Source organism: Lissotriton helveticus, chromosome 5_1 (assembly GCF_964261635.1).
Source record: "Lissotriton helveticus chromosome 5_1, aLisHel1.1, whole genome shotgun sequence".
Taxonomy (NCBI): domain Eukaryota; kingdom Metazoa; phylum Chordata; class Amphibia; order Caudata; family Salamandridae; genus Lissotriton; species Lissotriton helveticus.
In genome coordinates, this window is record NC_136065.1 from 624,813,529 (window position 1) to 624,831,406 (window position 17,878).

The following is a 17,878-nucleotide window of genomic DNA, read 5'->3' on the forward strand; positions in this document are numbered from 1 at the left end:
TATATATTTTTTTTGTTTTTGTTGTTTTATATTTTTTTTAGACTTTTTAAAACAATTTTATATATTTTTGGGATTTTTGTCAAGGGAAAAACAAAAACAAGGATTCCAAAACTGCTCAACAGGAGCAAAAAAATTTGAAAATTTAGGGACTGGAAGAGCAGCGGTGTTGCTGTTTCTTTAGGGCAATGAGTTCAACACTCTGCTCCCCATAGCAGAGCAGTTCGTCACACTCCGTGCACAAAAATTTGATGCCTGCAAACACCGGCTGAATGTTAGGGACCATTCTTCCACGGGGTGGTCCCAAAGGTGTTGCTCCACCAGTGGAGGTGCTGCCGCCATCTGTGGGTACATTCCGTGCCAGCTCTCTGACACTCTCCCTGGCAAAGTTGTTAGGGTGTCTTCTTTTCACATGCCTGATCAAATTAGCATTTCCAAAACTATATTTTTTCAGAGGATTGCCTCTGGATAAACTACTTCCACATATTTTGCATGTTACTTTGGGAGCGTTGACTTTTTTCTGTCCTTCAGGGATGTCGTAAAATTTCCAGATGAAATGGGTTTTTTTCTTTTGCTGAGGAGGGTCCTCATCTAAAAATCCATCTGAATCACTGCTGGATGACTCTCTTGCAGCCATTTCTGGAGATCAGAAAAGTAGGAGATAAACAGAGTAGACAGAACAGCTCTTGCTCTCTCCAAGTACAAAGCAATAGTAAGAGAAATGGGTGGGTTTCACACAATTTGGAAAAAAAAAGTTCTGAACCAATGAAAAGTGTTATTTTAAAGTCACATGGTTTGACGCGCTTACGCTACGCGCCCCGGGGCGCGTCCCGGGCGTGTATCGTAAGCGCATCGGGGCGATTACGTTGCGCGATCGTATGCGCTTCCGGGTGCGCTTACGCGGTGCGTCATAAGACGCATCTCGCGGCTACGCGATACGTGTCTTATGACGCAAGGCGTGGCGGCTACGCTATACGTCACGATGTTGTTTTCGTTCGCGGCAATAACGCTTCCGGGACGCGCATCAGTACGCGCCCCGGGGCGCGCTGCAAGATTGCGCTTACCCGTGCGTTCACCTGTCCGCGCCCCGGGAGCGCACCAAAAATATTATTAAAAAAAATAACAAAATTATAAAATACAAAATTCGATTTAAAATGTATTATTTTTATAAAGATTTGCTATTAAAAAACCTATGAAATTCACTGAAAAAACCATAGGTTATAGACCATATATAGTTAGGAATTAGCATTTACAAAACCTTGAAAATTCACTGAAAAAACCATAGGTTATAGACCATATATAGTTAGGAATTAGCATTTACAAAACCTTATTTTACTCACACAAAACCATTGAAATTCCATATATAGTTAGTTGTACTAACTATGTATCGCGCACCCGCAATCCACTGCTGATGATGTCACATATTACATCATTCATGACATGGTCAGTGACATCACTGATGACATCACTGATGACATCTCAAATGACATCACTGATGACATCACTGATGACATCTCATTTGACATTACTCATGACATCATTCATGTGATGATACAATGAACCTCTTCAGACTCTAATATAACCTTAGATACACTCAGTGTAAACAGACACTCACAGACTGTCACTCATCCATGGAGTTACTCACACACCTAATCAGTCTTGCAAAGAATCAATCACACCTCCATTTCCTCAACTATATAGTTAAACACACCTTACTTATTGAAACATATAATAACACATATTTACTCTGTTATACAATCCCTGATACAAGTTCACAATAATGTAGCACTGAGATATCCATTCACTCACCAATACACTCATGCACACAGTAAACCGCCCATACAGCTGTTTCCACATGCACTTTTGAACCCATACATCTAGTGAATCAACTGCTCACACATCTATGCACAGAGTCATACACCTCCCAGACACCCACACACACACTCAGTCCCCCATACAAATACTTGGCCAACTAATCAATAACCCATATAGTTAGTCATATAGCTAATGATCAACACATGCATCAGATTACAAAACAACAGACACAATGGTGCACAATTTAAAACAGTTTAGTCACTAACCCATGCACTCAGTGAGACACATTTAATCACTCACTTATACAGTCAGTCATGCACCTACTAAATACATCATCCAGACACTTATACATCCACTCATTCTTCAATATATAAGACATATTTTAACTTTACAGAAACATACAGTCACTGGATGTTGTCATCAGTGATGTCATCAGTGATGTCATTTGAGATGTCATCAGTGATGTCATCAGTGATGTCACTGACCATGTCATGAATGATGTAATATGTGACATCATCAGCAGTGGATTGCGGGTGCGCAATACATAGTTAGTACAACTAACTATATATGGAATTTCAATGGTTTTGTGTGAGTAAAATAAGGTTTTGTAAATGCTAATTCCTAACTATATATGGTCTATAACCTATGGTTTTTTCAGTGAATTTCATATATATATATATATATATAAATAAATATACATATATATATATATATATACATATATATATTCACTGAAAAAACCATAGGTTATAGACCATATATAGTTAGGAATTAGCATTTACAAAACCTTGAAAATTCACTGAAAAAACCATAGGTTATAGACCATATATAGTTAGGAATTAGCATTTAAAAAACCTTATTTTACTCACACAAAACCATTGAAATTCCATATATAGTTAGTTGCACTAACTATATATTGCGCACCCGCAATCCACTGCTGATGATGTCACATATTACATCATTCATGACATGGTCAGTGACATCACTGATGACAACATCCAGTGACTATGTTTCTGTAAAGTTAAAATATGTCTTACATATTGAAGAATGAGTGGATGTATAAGTGTCTGGACGAAGGATTTAGTAGGTGCATGACTGAATGTATGAGTGAGTGATTAAATGTGTCTCACTGAGTGCATGGGTTAGTGACTAAACTGTCTTAATTTGTGCATCATTATGTCTGTTGTTCTGTAAACTGCTGCATGTGTTGATCAGTAGCTATATGAGTAACTATATGGGTTATTGATTGATTGCCCAAGTATTTGCATGGGAGACTGAGTGTGTGTGTGGCTGGATGGGAGGTGTGTGACTCTGTACAGATCAATGTGTACTTGTATCAATGATTGTATAAGAGAGTAAGTATGTGTTAGTATATGGTTGAAAACGTAAGGTGCTCTATGTTTAACTGTATAGAGTAGAAAATGGAAGTGTGATTGATTCTTTACAGGACTGACTAGGTGTGTGAGTAACTCCATGGATGAGTGGCAGAGTGTGAGTGTCTGTATAGGTGTATGAGTGCATATGATTGTGTTGTAAACATGAGTGATTGTATGTATGAATGATTGTATGGGTGAATGAGTGAATGTGTGTGTAGACGTAGGAATCAGTGAGTACGTATGTAGTAACTAGTATTGGTGTGTCAATGGTTTCAAAAATTATACTCTGTTTTTAACACTGGGTGAAACAGAGGTTATATTAAAATGTGAGGAGATGCATTGTATTGTCACATGAATGATATCATCAGTGATGTGGTCATTGATGTCAAATGAGATGTCATCAGTGATGTCATTTGAGATGTCATCAGTGATGTCATCAGTGATGTCACTGACCATGTCATGAATGATGTAATATGTGACATCATCAGCAGTGGATTGCGGGTGCGCAATATATAGTTAGTGCAACTAACTATATATGGAATTTCAATGGTTTTGTGTGAGTAAAATAAGGTTTTTTAAATGCTAATTCCTAACTATATATGGTCTATAACCTATGGTTTTTTCAGTGAATTTTCAAGGTTTTGTAAATGCTAATTCCTAACTATATATGGTCTATAACCTATGGTTTTTTCAGTGAATTTCAATGGTTTTTTAATAGCAAATATCATAAGCTGTCGAATGTCAAGTACGTGGTAAGAATTTTTTTTTTCGTGTTTATGCACACTGATCTGCTTTGATTGCTGCCCCCCACCCCTCATTTCTATTAGGAGTACTCTCTCTTTGCAGATAGTGAAGGGTAGTTAACGCAGCCCTTTCCCCCTTTGTAATCCGTCGTGCCTGCTTCTCTCTCCATTTGATTGATTGTTCTCTTTGGTTCATTCTCTATTTACAAACAAGCACAGAGTCGCAATACTCTGTTTAGTCTTTGCAGATAGCGAAAAATCGTGTAAAAAAACAAAAGGAATCGAGCAAAATCAGTAGGCCACTAATGGGATCTCTTTTTGACCTCGCTAAAATAGAAACATTAGGAACAACCTGTTGAAAATAGCAATGCGTATGTACATAAGCGGCGTTCATTTGTGTTCACAGTACCCCTTGTTGATTGTTTCAATCGAGCATTGAATTGTTCGATGTTAATTCTCTTAAGGATCTTCTCTACCTGCAAACGAGGAAGAATAGGAATATTCTCTCTCCCTTTGCAGATAGTGAAGGGTAGGTAACGCAAGCCTTTAACACGTCGTACCTATTTCATTCCTCATTGATTGATTGATTGTCCGAACATTGACTGTTTGGGAATTAGTTCTTTTTGGAGGTATTCCCTGTTTGCAAATAAACGTAGGAAAATCTTTGCAAGTAGTGAAAGGGTACGTAATGCGGACCTTTCTCCCCCGTTGTAATCTATCATGCCTATCCCCACTGATTGATGCACCTGTTTCACCCGGACCATTTACTAGACATACGTCATCTGGCCCGACCAGAGAGCACCCCTAGTGAAAAGGACATATGCAATAATAACGAAGTGATCACTGTATCCTGTTAACAGAAACTTTAGCATGAAACAACCTGGAAAGAAAAGAATAGGAAAACGAAAATCAGTAGGCCACTGATGAACATGAACTTTTATTAAACAACGAACAAAGAAACGATAACATAACGTAATGATAAAACCTATTAATGTCCTAGAAACAAGAAAACGTTAAAATATGCCAGTGGTGAGAGACCAGAAAAACAGTAAGAGAAACCAAATCACCCCTCGCTGTCCCACCGCCTGCCACGCCAAAAAAATCGATAGACTAGGGAAAATGCAAGTCAGTAGAACATCCGCCCCCACTCTGGAAACTTCCAAGGTGGGGCAGGGTTCCGGCTACGCCCAGCCGGGAGCAGCCCATATAAGGCAGGTCCTGCTGCCACGCCTCGGCCAGGAGATCCTAACGTAGGGTGTAGCCGGAGGAGAGGCCGAGACCAACGGGACCCGGCCAGGGGATTGCCTTTACAACGCTGAACAGTTGCAGGGGGGGGGGAATGTCTCCTCGACCCTCCCCTCTCTCTCCCAGTCCGGCCGCGGTGGCCCTTGAGAGTTGCAGGTAGTCCCGCCACATGCTCTTCCGGTCCGGCCACCAACGGTTGGGGGGCCGAGGCCGACGGAATCCGGCTGCAGCCGATAAACCAAGAAACCCGTTCATGGGGCCAGAGCCAGGGGCGTCCGGCCGACATCCACCGGAAGCCCGGCCCGAAGACGGACGGGACACTTCTTTCTTTTATAATGGCTGCGACAACACTGGGGGGGGATGTCTTGCACATGCCTCCGACCCCCCCCTCGTCCTCATCGCCTGGTCCGGCCATAACAAATCTCAAGCGAGACGCCGTGGGGTGCACTGGGAGGGAGAGACGGTGCGAACAGGCCTCTCCCGCCTCCCCAGTGTAGGCTTCCCAGCTGCACCCTCAGCGGTCCAGGCGCCCGGAAAAGAGTTCTTCCACTGTGGCCATGCTGCAACGTCTCGCCCGGCAGGGTGGAGCCCGTCCGTTCATTTGACCCCGCGATCGCCAGTAGCTACCGAACTCTCAAAATGGCGGTCGACCTGGCAAGAGCGGGCCCAGCATAAAGAAATGGCCCGGTCACTGGTTGACTCCACCACCGTAGTCCTCCACGACCTTGAAGATTCTAGAGGAGCCGCGGGAGTCTCCCACCCCCGATGGGGAATGACTGCCATGATCACCCGTGGAGTGACGAAACTGTATCCGCGGGACGTCGGCGCCAGCCTCACTTTGAATTACTAGAATCCTGCAGACCTCACTTCCGGTGAAAGCACAGTGTGACCCGGTAGGAAAAATTGTTGCACCCCCTCCCCTTTTTGACTGATAGTTCAAACCACCGATCCTTTCCTTTGCCCTTTTAACGGAACTTTGGACTGCCTCCCCCTCTTTTACATTTTCTAGAGAAAACAAAACATTAACCACTACATTAGCATAGCAGTTGACACCAGAACTGTTTTCAAATTGAAAACCAACAACATCTTCAACAGAATCCTTTTTGTTTCTGCTGTGACCCTGCTCCAGCACAGGCATTGTCCCCAGCAGTAATTCTGCAATGCCGGTAAGAATAGCTGTGGTGCCTACTGGACTCACTCACCCCCGCGGCGCCCCACGCCGTTATTTGCTGGGCGGCAACTTGCTAGACATCACCTTCGTGACATCCAGATTTCAGCGCGTTCTGCTGCCTTGGAACTATTCGCACAACAGACCGCTACTGACAAGAATATTTCATTATTGGTGCTGTCAATTTCAATAAATCTATTGGATAATTCAAAATAAATTGCCACGGTCTCTTCGTTGTTTAAATGTTTTTACTGTTTTTGTTTTGTTGTATATATTTATATGTTATTAAAGTTTTATATTCCTACTACTTTGTTGGAGTGCTATATATTTTTTATGTGACACATAATTGTAAAAACTTTGATGTACAAAGAGTCATTCCTGGAATCTTCCGCTTCAGGCTCGGTCCCCTCCCCAATCACAATACAGGATAGTTTTCAGATAGTAGGAACACGTGTGGTGTGACGGATCTCATCGGGTGTGGGCCTTGATCTACTATAACTCCTTTGAAGAGGGGTGATTCTTTACAGCTGGGGCCATAAACTACATCTGCAGGGCTAGCTGATAGCCTGGACAATCGGACACAGAGGAAGAGGAGTGTCACAGGGTGCGGTAGTGAATAGGGCGAAAGGGAGGTGTCGGGCGGGCACAGTGTGATTCTCAGGGAAGAGCAGCGCAGATGGGGGGAGGTTTATTGCCCATGCATAAGACAGAGAGCGGGGGTGACCAGTGCCTGGGGAAGATGCTTGCGAGGGTGAGGAGCCATGCTACGAATCGACAGCGTGCAGAGAGTGGGTCTGGTCAAGACATCTAAAATGGCTGCCGTGCACGACAAAAGTGTGGCATTTCAAAAAAGGCAAGATGGCGCAGACAATGTTTTTCAACACTTCCTCATTTCCTTCGAATCGAACGTTAACAGACGTTGGGGCATATTACCAAAGTTAAGCGATATTTATCGCTAACGATGCTTACCAACCAATTTTTTACCACTAAGCATCGTCAGAAATTATCGAAGATAAACCTTACTATTATCAAGGTTTATCGCAAATGCGATAATAAACGGCCGCAATGCATGAATATCGCTAAAAACTCAGCGATATTCATGCATTACCGAGCTAATACTCTTAGCCATGTTATCCACCTCCCATTGGATAACATGGCTAAGAACTGCTCAGGGCAGGTGTTACTTTTTGGAGATATTCGCGCTTAGCGCGAATATCTCCAAAAGTTGGTAATAGGAGATAGATATCTTGCATGTTGTAATGCAAGTTATTGTGGTATATGGAACTCATACCATAATCTCTCAGGAAAGCAGAAACTGATCCTTTTGGGACCGCCTAAAAAGGCCTAGGGGGTGAGGAGTACTCTACTTTGCCCCCTTTTCACGTTCCGAACTATTTTATTTTACTCTCTTCTGTAATTACACAAAATACCAGCGATAAGATGCATCGGAGACACACAGTGAGAGAAAGGAGGCCGGAGATGAAGAAGACATGTCAAATACACATTGGAGATAATATAGTGGCAGAAGGGAAGTAAATATGAGTAAACTTACCATGTAACATAAAAATGTTGCACTCTATACTATAAGTCTCATTTTATACTACAATCACTTCGCTACAACCTCATAAATTAAAAATAAAAATAAATAATGTCTCAAACAATTTTTGATTTCTAAATATAAATTTATTCTTCAAAATTTTCTAAATTTGAAACAACTAGTAACATGTCCTCATCAGTAATTTCCTCTTCAATCATCTCATCTGGAATCTCCTCATTAAAAGTCTGCAATGATGATTCTTGTAACTCTATGGTCTCCAAACACTCGATAAATTCGCCATCAAGAGATTGATCAAAAAAATCATTCAAGTCATCTCCTCCTTCTGACAATATTTCATTATTGGTGCTGTCCATTTCAATCAATGTAGTGGAATCATTCAAGTCATCTCCTCGTGACAATATTTCATTATTGGTGCTCTCAATTTCAATCAATGTAGTGGAATCATTCAAGTCATCTCCTCCTTGTGACAATATTTCATTATTGGTCCTGTCCATTTCAATCAATCTAATGGAATCATACAAGCCATCTCCTCCTTGTGACAATATTTCATTATTGGTGCTCTCAATTTCAATCAATGTAGTGGAATCATTCAAGTCATCTCCTTGTGACAATATTTCATTCTTGGTGCTGTCCATTTCAATCAATCTAATGGAATCATACAAGTCATGTCCTCCTTGTGACAATATTTCATTATTGGTGCTCTCAATTTCAATCAATGTAGTGGACAATTCAAAAGAAATTGCCACGGTCTCTTCATTGTGAGCCATTTTATTTTGAAATTGCTTGCTGTAAATTGCAGAAAAAAATAATCACTTTCATTTATCGTTTTTAGTAATACATAATATAAAACTAACTTCATCAAGTATTTAGTATAACAGAAGGACTGCAAATAAATAACAGAAAACATTTTTCAAATTATCTTCAAGTGTACAACATAGTTCCCCTTACAAATTAACAACTCACCTTTTTAAAAGTAGCAGAAGTGTTAGTACTGTGTAAATCAAACACCAGAAATTCACCACCAAAAATTCCTCACAAATGTACCTCAGACAGTAGTATCACAAAATGGCTGTGGTTTCCTCTCATTTGACATATATACATAACCAATTAACTTTCATCACACACAAATACAAAACCAAAGTAACATTTTAATTGGTTCTAAATTTCAACACTTTCAAATGTGTTTTCCCCATGCAATTTTCCATAGGACATTTACATACGTCTACAGCCTGAATGGCTGAACGGAATTACACCAAACTTGGCAAAATGGTACATCAAACCTAAGAGGTCAGGAAGGATCTACTATGCCCCCTTATGGTCATTTCCCCCTTCGCTTTGGCCTCCTCTTGTCTCTCAATCCTACCGAGAGACAAGATGGCGGCCGCTACGGACTGTTTGGAATGTTGACAGACGCCGGAGAACCAATCAGCTTCGCAAAGCTCCGTAACGCGAAAAGTACGCGAAGCGGAGCGCTGTTACAGATATATATCTTTTTTTGAACGTTAATTTCTCAAAATCCACTGGAGCACATATATTGAGACCTAGCAAAGGCACATCGGGCTACCAGTCCCTAATATTTTGCCAAGTTTCGTGCAAATCCATTCAGGTGTTCGATTATTATTATTATTATTTTTTTTTGCCCCGCGGGGCCCTTTTAAAACCTCCACATCAAACCTAGGGGGTCAGCGAGGATCTACTATTCCCCCTTATGGTCATTTGCCCCTTCGCTTTGGCCTCCTCTTGTCTCTCGATCCTACCGAGAGACAAGATGGCGGCCGCTACGGACTGTTTGGAATGTTGACAGACGCCGGAGAACCAATCAGCTTCGCTTCACAAAGCTCCGTTGCGCGAAAAGTACGCGTCCTAGGACGCTGCCCGGTCCGCTGTTACAGATATATATCTTTTTTTAAACGTTAATTTCTCAAAATCCACTGGAGCACATATATTGAGACCTACAAAAGGCACATCGGGCTACCAGTCCCTACAATTTTGCCAAGTTTCGTGCAAATCCATTCAGCCGTTCGGGCTAAAAGTGAGGCCAACCGCCCTATGGAAAACTCAATGTTAAAAACACGTTTTGGGACCCCCCTTTTTTCTCGGCCCCCCCTTGACGAACCCCCCCCCAAATTTTCAAGGGCTGCTCAGAAACAAAATGTGCCATTTTCCTGAAAATTTCAGCCAATTCCGTCCACAAACGCCAAAGTTATTAGACATAGAATTTTCAAAAAACCCATAGAGAAAAAATCCTAACTATATATACCTACTGGCGACCGCCAGTAGGTAATATATATATAAATATATATATATATATATATATATATATATATATATATATATATATATATATATATATATATATATATAAGTTCAAACAAACGATCTCGAACCTCCAGCTTTTGGCGAACAGAGACCAAACGAATCCCAAGAATAAGGCAAGATGATTTTATTGCACCAAGTTCAAAAGCGCAGCGTGTGTGTGTGTGTGTGTGTGAACATATGTGCAAGGCTATGCAAAAACTGGGACAGGCCAGATATAGAAGTAAGACTTAAGGTGTTAATTCTACTTTTATTTCCGGCGTGTCCCGGTTTTTGGTTCTCAAAATCTAGTCACCCTATATTGGGGTCTCCTCGGGGCACAGTTCATGCTCAGTGTTAATGCACAAGTTTTAAAGATTCTATCTGCGCCATATTGGACTGTGATGCCTGAATAACCAGGAGAGGTGAACGGCCACAGATAACGGGTGTTCTTGAAGCTAATTAAAATTGGTCCCATAGGAAAACCAAGCAGAGAAATTGTGCAAAATGCTTCCCCAGAAAATGCAGCTGCTTGGCAACAACTTGAGCATTCATCATGCAGCTATGCAATAGCACAAGTCAGAGAGGCTTTAGAAAGGGTAATGCAGATCTAGGGTAAACATATTCAAAGATAAATTACGACCCCTGAAAAAATATTTCTGTAATGATGGCCTGACTGAAAATTAGAACTGATATGATGCAGTAAAGCCTACAGGAGCTGTAGCAAAAGTTTGGCCTCTTACAATGTCTAGCAAAAATGTTCTTGGAGGGAGGGGTGAGCAAAATACTTATTGTACAGGCGAATTTGCGCCGCGTCAGGCGCTTCCTTGACAAAGTCATGCCCAGTTTTGTTACTTTGACTTCATACGAGGCCATGTTCAGTACCCCATCCTGGCAGAAGTATTGATTTCCTGATGCAAATTGCGAAAGCCCAATGAGGACAATATTCTGCAGCAAGGTTTGCGCTGCCTGTGAGCCTGCCGCGCTTCCTGTGCTGTTCAGATGAGAGGTGCTCAGGAAGAGGTAGTGCACAGTATGGGGGACTGGTCAGGAAAGAGTGTGGGATCTGTACAACGATAAAGGGGCAGAGTGCTAGGCACGCGGCGTCAGCAGTCATGGGGAGGATCAGCTGTGCATGTCAAGGGCATGGTGCGTGATGCAGGGGCCTAGGGACTCAGGAATCTGATACTTTGCTTCGGGGGCGTAGAGTGGAACGTGCTCACACTTCACTGCAGTGGAAGGATGTACAAATGAAACTTCAGTCAGGTAAAGAACATTTTATTGTTTCTGTTAGAAGGTGGTTCTGACACTTTGGGCTGCCCAGATTTTTCGCTTTTTGAGAACCTAATTGTTGAGCTTTTACTGTGGGGGAGCCTCATAATCTGGGACTCACCCACTGTGAACTCAGGATAAAAGAGACTGCATGGGGATTTTACTGGTGTCCCTCTGGCTTGACCAGGCCACTGCGCAGCAGCTGGAGTAAGGGACACCGGGCTGGTTACATGCAGACACAGGTGTACCTGCGTGTGCACACGTGTAGTGGATTTGCATGGGAGATTCCCAGCATGCGCAGTCCATGAGCAGCTACAGAGTGAATGGTGTGGCAGGACTTATGCAGACTTGGGTGGTGACATGGAAACAACTTTATACACAGGGAAGTAACATGCCAGGGAAAGTCAGTGTGTTTTACTGTTTTTCACTTCAGTATTCCCCTATGGGGATGTGAAGCTCATGGGATAGATTAACTTTCATAAGGCCTACAGATTCCAGACACGCACTAATGTCCACTGTACCAGATGTGAAAAGAAGTATTCTGCAGAGTCCAAAGTCATATTTGTACTGCTTTTGGTTCATCCAGAAATGTCCCATTTCTCTGAGTCAGTCATAACCAGACCCTGGCTGAGGGCTGACCTCAGCAGGATGGATTGGCAACTTTTCTTCCGCAAGCTCAGGCCTCCTCTCCACGAAGAGAAGATGGGTGGGACTGCAGGCTCATCCATAAGCAGCTATCACTGGGTTCCAGGCCTCAGGCTGCACCAAGGAGGGAAGGCAGCGAGGGGGGAAGGGCCTTTTTCAGAGGCCATGTGGCCAGAGGCCCTGGACGACACCATTTTGAACAAACCCAGAGGCTGGACAAGATGGAGGGAGCAGGGGTAGGGAAGTGATGTGTCGCTGTTTGATAGGACCAACAGAGACTTCTTGCCAGCCCCCTACTCAACTTTTAAAAAGTGCTAGCACAGGAAGAGAAGCTCTCTCTGGGGTGTGGTCTGCTGAGGCAGAAGGTGCTGGAGCCTGGCAATGGGCAGTTGGAAGGAGGAACCCCCTGAATGCCCCCCAGGGCCCTGAACCGCACCATCAGAAGAGTCCAGGACCAGTGCGCAGAAGCAGAGGTCTCTGCGCAAGCAGAAGAGAGGCGCAGGGGGAGAGACAGGTGAAAGGCTGGTGCAGGGAGCCACTGAGGACAGCTCCCTACTGAATACCTCCTCTGCTGGGCCCAGCGGACAAATATGAGTGCTCCCAGTGGCTGGAGGACACCACCAGGAGTGAGTGGATCTGAAAATGGGGAAGATCGGACCCTCAGGGACTGAGACATGGCCCCCAGAAGGTAGGTGACCTTTGACCCTTGAGAAGACCAACGACGAAGCACGTGTGGCTCCGCTACCGGTCTCAGAGATGCCCTCGGGGTGGGTCAGGTCCCGGGTGCTGCCCCCAGTAAAAGCTAAATTGGGGTGCGCTGTCGTGCACCCCATGAAGGTTCCCCTGCAGGGTGCCATGAGCCCAACCTGGCCCTCGCCGAACAAGAGGTCGGCGTGAGTGCCATGTGGCCCCCAATAAAAATGTGATCAAGGGGCCAGGGGCCTCATCCCTGGGCCTCGAGGAAGGAGAGGATTCGGGGGCGGGAGCTCCATCGCGCCCCCCGCAAAGAGGTCTTGAGGGGCCTGGGACCCCAAAGTCACGCACTCTGTGAAGATGCCCCCAAGCGGGGTGCCAGGAGCCACCCTGGTGCCCGCTGAAACCACCAAGGACCGGGAGCGCAGGCGTGCTCCCCGCGAGGAGGAGTTGGCCAGGGACACCATCCCCAGCCCAAAGTGACGGAATTGAGGGGAGCACCGTTGCGCCCCCCCAAAGATGTCTGGGGGCCCAGGAACCCATTGCCGGGCCCAGAAGTAAAGGAGGAGGTGGGGGAGTGAAGTAGCGCTCCCCCCGAGGTACCGTGGCCGAGGAGGTCTCTACGTGTGGATGCGCCGGCTCCGCGGCCGCACCCGGAGGTGCGGGTCGAGCAGGGAGCCAGCAGGAGCAGTCGGGGGTGGGCTCCCCAGGCTGCCCTGGAAGATAATGGAAGAGGTGGAGCCACGGGGTTCCCGGGTGGGACCGGGACCCAGAGATGGACGGAGCGCAGTGAAAGGGGCCCGGGTGGGACCGGGCCCCTGAAAAGGCACAGATCGGCCGGGGGGAGATTGCTCACCTGGGGGTGCGGGTGGTACAGGACCCTCCCACGAGAGGCAAAGGCAGCAGAGGGATGACAGCGCGGCTTTCACCGGCCCAGCGCGACAGCCGCTCATCAAACATTCCCATAATGCCTTACATGCCAGGTTCAGCCTGCAAGGGTTAAACTGTGTTTTCTTTACTTGTGGTGGCCCCAGGAGGATGGGGTCACCACCACACATGTGCCAAGGTGCTGGGGGAGCTGCTGGAGAAGCGCAGCCCCCCCCAGCATGAAGAGAAGTCCCTCCATAAGTCACATGGAGACTTGAAAAGACTAACCCCTCAAGGGCTCAGCCAGCATTCAACACCTTCTGGGTTGGAACTTTAGTTCTACAGCTGAGGCTGTATGGAGAAGTGCATCAAGGAGTAAAAGGCTGAGTTGGGGGTGTCTAGAGAAGGGCATCCCCTGGAGGTGAAGCGGTGTAATTGCACCAGAAATGCATGTACTGAGGTTAATTTTTTTAGAGGGAATGAAGGTCATATGTGTAATTTGAAGTACATGTGGAAGGTGATTTCATAAGAAAAGTGGTGTTATGTTGCCAGACAATCCTGCTAGGATGTGTGGCTGTATATGCGTAATCCTGCAATATCATCTGTGATGCCTTTAGGGGCTGTAATTTCAATGCATTTTAATGATACACATATGTGATGAGTACTGTCATTCTAAAGTGATGCTTAAACATGTATTCTTGCTGCTGCACTTAGGTGAAGAGCCCAGACAGCTAGCCCTTAAGATGTAGAGGTGTGTACTTCATGGTCAGTAGGAAATGCTCAGTCAGGGTTGTGTGTCACCAAGGCAATGTTACCTACTTTAAATGCTTGTTGAGATAATGGGGGAGGGGCTTCGCCACTGGAATGGTGCATATGCGCAGGGCCCTCGTTCCAGGTTATGTTCAACTAATTGCATTGGGGGCAAGATGATGTGCATACATGGGAGTGGTGGTATTAGACCCCACCCTCCCTGTGGGAGGGGTGGAGATGTTATGCTATGTCACAAAGTAATTCCAAAAGCTTATGTATATTTGTAAACTGATGCATAGTATTGAGTAGTGTGTGTGTTTAATAAATGTACTCTTACTTTTATAAAGCTAAGTACAGACTGGACAATCAATAATTTAGTGTTATTTCTGCGCACCTGCAAATGGTGATTACTAGCCCACACCACCTCCCTTGAGTAAGCCTCAGACTACTCTGCAACGCTACCCTCTGAGAGTCAGGCGCTTCAATTGGGTGTTTGGTTCCCGGTGAAGGACAAAGGAAGTCATGTTATTTGTGCAGGCCTCACAGAGGCTGCCTCGTTTTTCAACAGTTTCGAAGTTCACAGATCTGGCGCATTGAAAGCTAAGATTTTTTCATGAGTTTTGTGCACCTTTAGAGTTTAAAACGTCATGCACCCCTAAGTACCAATGGCGCAGTCACTTATGTTCACGTGCCACATTTTTGTTGGTAGAAGGCCCAGATGATATGGATGATACTTTGGAGATGAGTGTGTGCCTCATATATACCAAATCAAGACAAAGGCTGCAGGATTCACGCATGATAACATTTACACTTCTGTGAGTGCATACTCTTTTGACTGCCTCATTACATGTTTGCAGTCTTGCTTATTTTTCTGTCCTGTCCCACCACAAATTACTTTTCGTAGTCATCCTACTCTTACTTCAGGAGGGCAATAAACTACCTCTGGAACTCTGTGGGCCACAAGACGCTGAACACTGTTGTACTTTGAGAAGTAAATGGCAACCATGCAATGAAATGTTCTCAGAGCACGTCATTTCCGGCTTGTCAAAAGAAAGATGGCAGCACATGCAATAGTTTGCTTGATTTTGTTGCTCCCTCGCCTATTTAGTAAATATGCTGAAGGGTAAGTAATTGGAATAAATATACTATACAATAAAAAAATATAAGTTAGTCCACATTCTTTTTAGTGGGAGGCACTTGGGGGGCGATATGTACAATGAAGTGGCGGAGCGTGTCGTTAGCCTCCTTGGCTTAACGATACGCACCTCCACTTTGGAAACGCAAGGCTGCACCATGTTTACAAGAATGTGGTCAGTCTTGCGTTTCCCCCTGCGATGGCGCTAAGTTTAACAACTTAGCGCCAACGCAGGCACCCTTGCACCAGAGTGCAAGGGTGTCTGTGTGCAGGGGAGGATTGGATATGTGTGGGAAGGTGTCCCTTCCTGCACATAAACAATCCTAAAATGCCATTTTGTACACATGAAAGTTACAAAATGGCATTTAGTTAAAAGGTTTGTTCATGTGCAGGAAGGGACACCTTCCTGTACATAAACAAACCATGGCATTTTGCTTTTTCCATGTGTGCCGCATAAGGCAGCACACCTGGAAAAAGCAAAACAAGGCGAAATAATGCATTGCTCCTCGTTTCGCCAGCTTAAGACCATGATGTTCTTGTTCTTAATTTTGGAGCTGCCTCCTGGGGGCAGCGTCAAATACAAAGGATGTTGCGGTGGAACAGCCACCACAACACACACTGCACGCCCCTTTCACGCTAACCATAGCGTGAAAGGGTGCCTTATGTACAAGAAAGCGTTAAGCCACGTTAAGTGGCTTAACACTGCCTTGTACATAAGGCGCAGCCCCTATCGCCACCACAACGTCCATAAAAGTCACTTAGTGGTGGCGATAGGGGCTTGTACATATGCCCCACAGTGCCAAAGTGTCCAGGGACAGTTTTGATGGGTAAATCTCGCCGTGGGTTTGAATGTAAGCTACAGATCTAATGTTCTGCTCTGATCTTAACAGGACACTCAGAAATCACGTTATGGTGACAGCAGTGCAGAGGTCCTGAAAGGTGTCCATTTATCATCCATTCTCTCTCTCTCTCTCTCTACATATATGTACATATATATATATATATATATATATATATATATATATATATATATATATATATATATATATATATCCCTCCCACTCCCTCTCTCCCTCAGCCCCTCCCTCACCTCCTCCACCCTGCGCAAATCTTCCGCACTCCACGATTGGGGTTTTGTAAGAGCCAGCATTCTGAAGAGCATTCTGTTCTGAGACGCATGTCACTTGACAGACATATAATTACGGTATAGAAACAGACACATCCTAAGTTGCATCTGAATTCCCTCAGAGTCTTGCCATATTCCTGGAAATGTTCATTGATATTCCTTCCACCTGCCTGAGCCTCTTTTCCTGTCACTGAGGATTACAGCTCTTGTGCAGTGGTCCCTCACTATATTGCTGCGCTATTTTTATGCCAAAAAAGGTTGCACCCACTACATCGACCTAACCACCACATCGTAAGGTGAGCATGGTACATACAAGTAGGTGTGGAATCATGAACAATAAATGTATGCTTACTTTGACAATGTACATTTACAATATTTTTGAGGGTTGATAAAGTGTCATCAACTCGCCTTGGTTGTAGTCTACTGAGTTACCTCAAGCTACTGTAACACTATTCAGACCCCACGCCCCCACACCACCACCACCACCCCAGCCCATCAGTGGTCCCTACTGAACTGAAGTTATAATTATGCCTGGTCATAGAACGCACAATAAGTTCAAGTCAGTGGCTTAGCAAGGGTGCCATGGGACACAGTGCAAGCAAGAAAAATGCTCCCGTGATACCTAGTCCAGAGGATACCTCAAACCTGCGGGTCCCAGTGTCACTGCACCTGCGGCACTATAGATATCTGTGCCACCGACTAGTCCTGGCTGCTCTTTAAGTCTCTGAACTACCAGGACTTTACTCAGAACCACCTTGCCCGGGCAAGGCCAAGGTTTTCACAAAACCATGAGGGCATGGTTCTGGGCCCTAGACCTGCATGGGAGATAAAGTATGACACAGGCACTGGTAGATTGGGTTCAGAACTGTCCATGAACACGTGCACTCTGGACTTTTTATTGACAGGGTCATCTGATCGTTGACGCCTGTTTTGGATGGGTGTGCGTTGGATGGGTGTGGGGTGAGTATAAGGTCAGCTTTCGGGGAGTGGCTTGAAACAAACTACATGTCCAGCAGGACACTGCATTACTCACAAAAATCAATGAAAAGAAAAACGAGTTCAACCTGTGGAAATAAATAAAACAACTGGACACTACAGAGTATCTTAGTCTTTCGAGGAAGTCTGAAGGACAGTACTGGACAAATGGACAGGTGCTGCTGGCAGCACCTGATCCAGCGGCCTATAGAAAATAT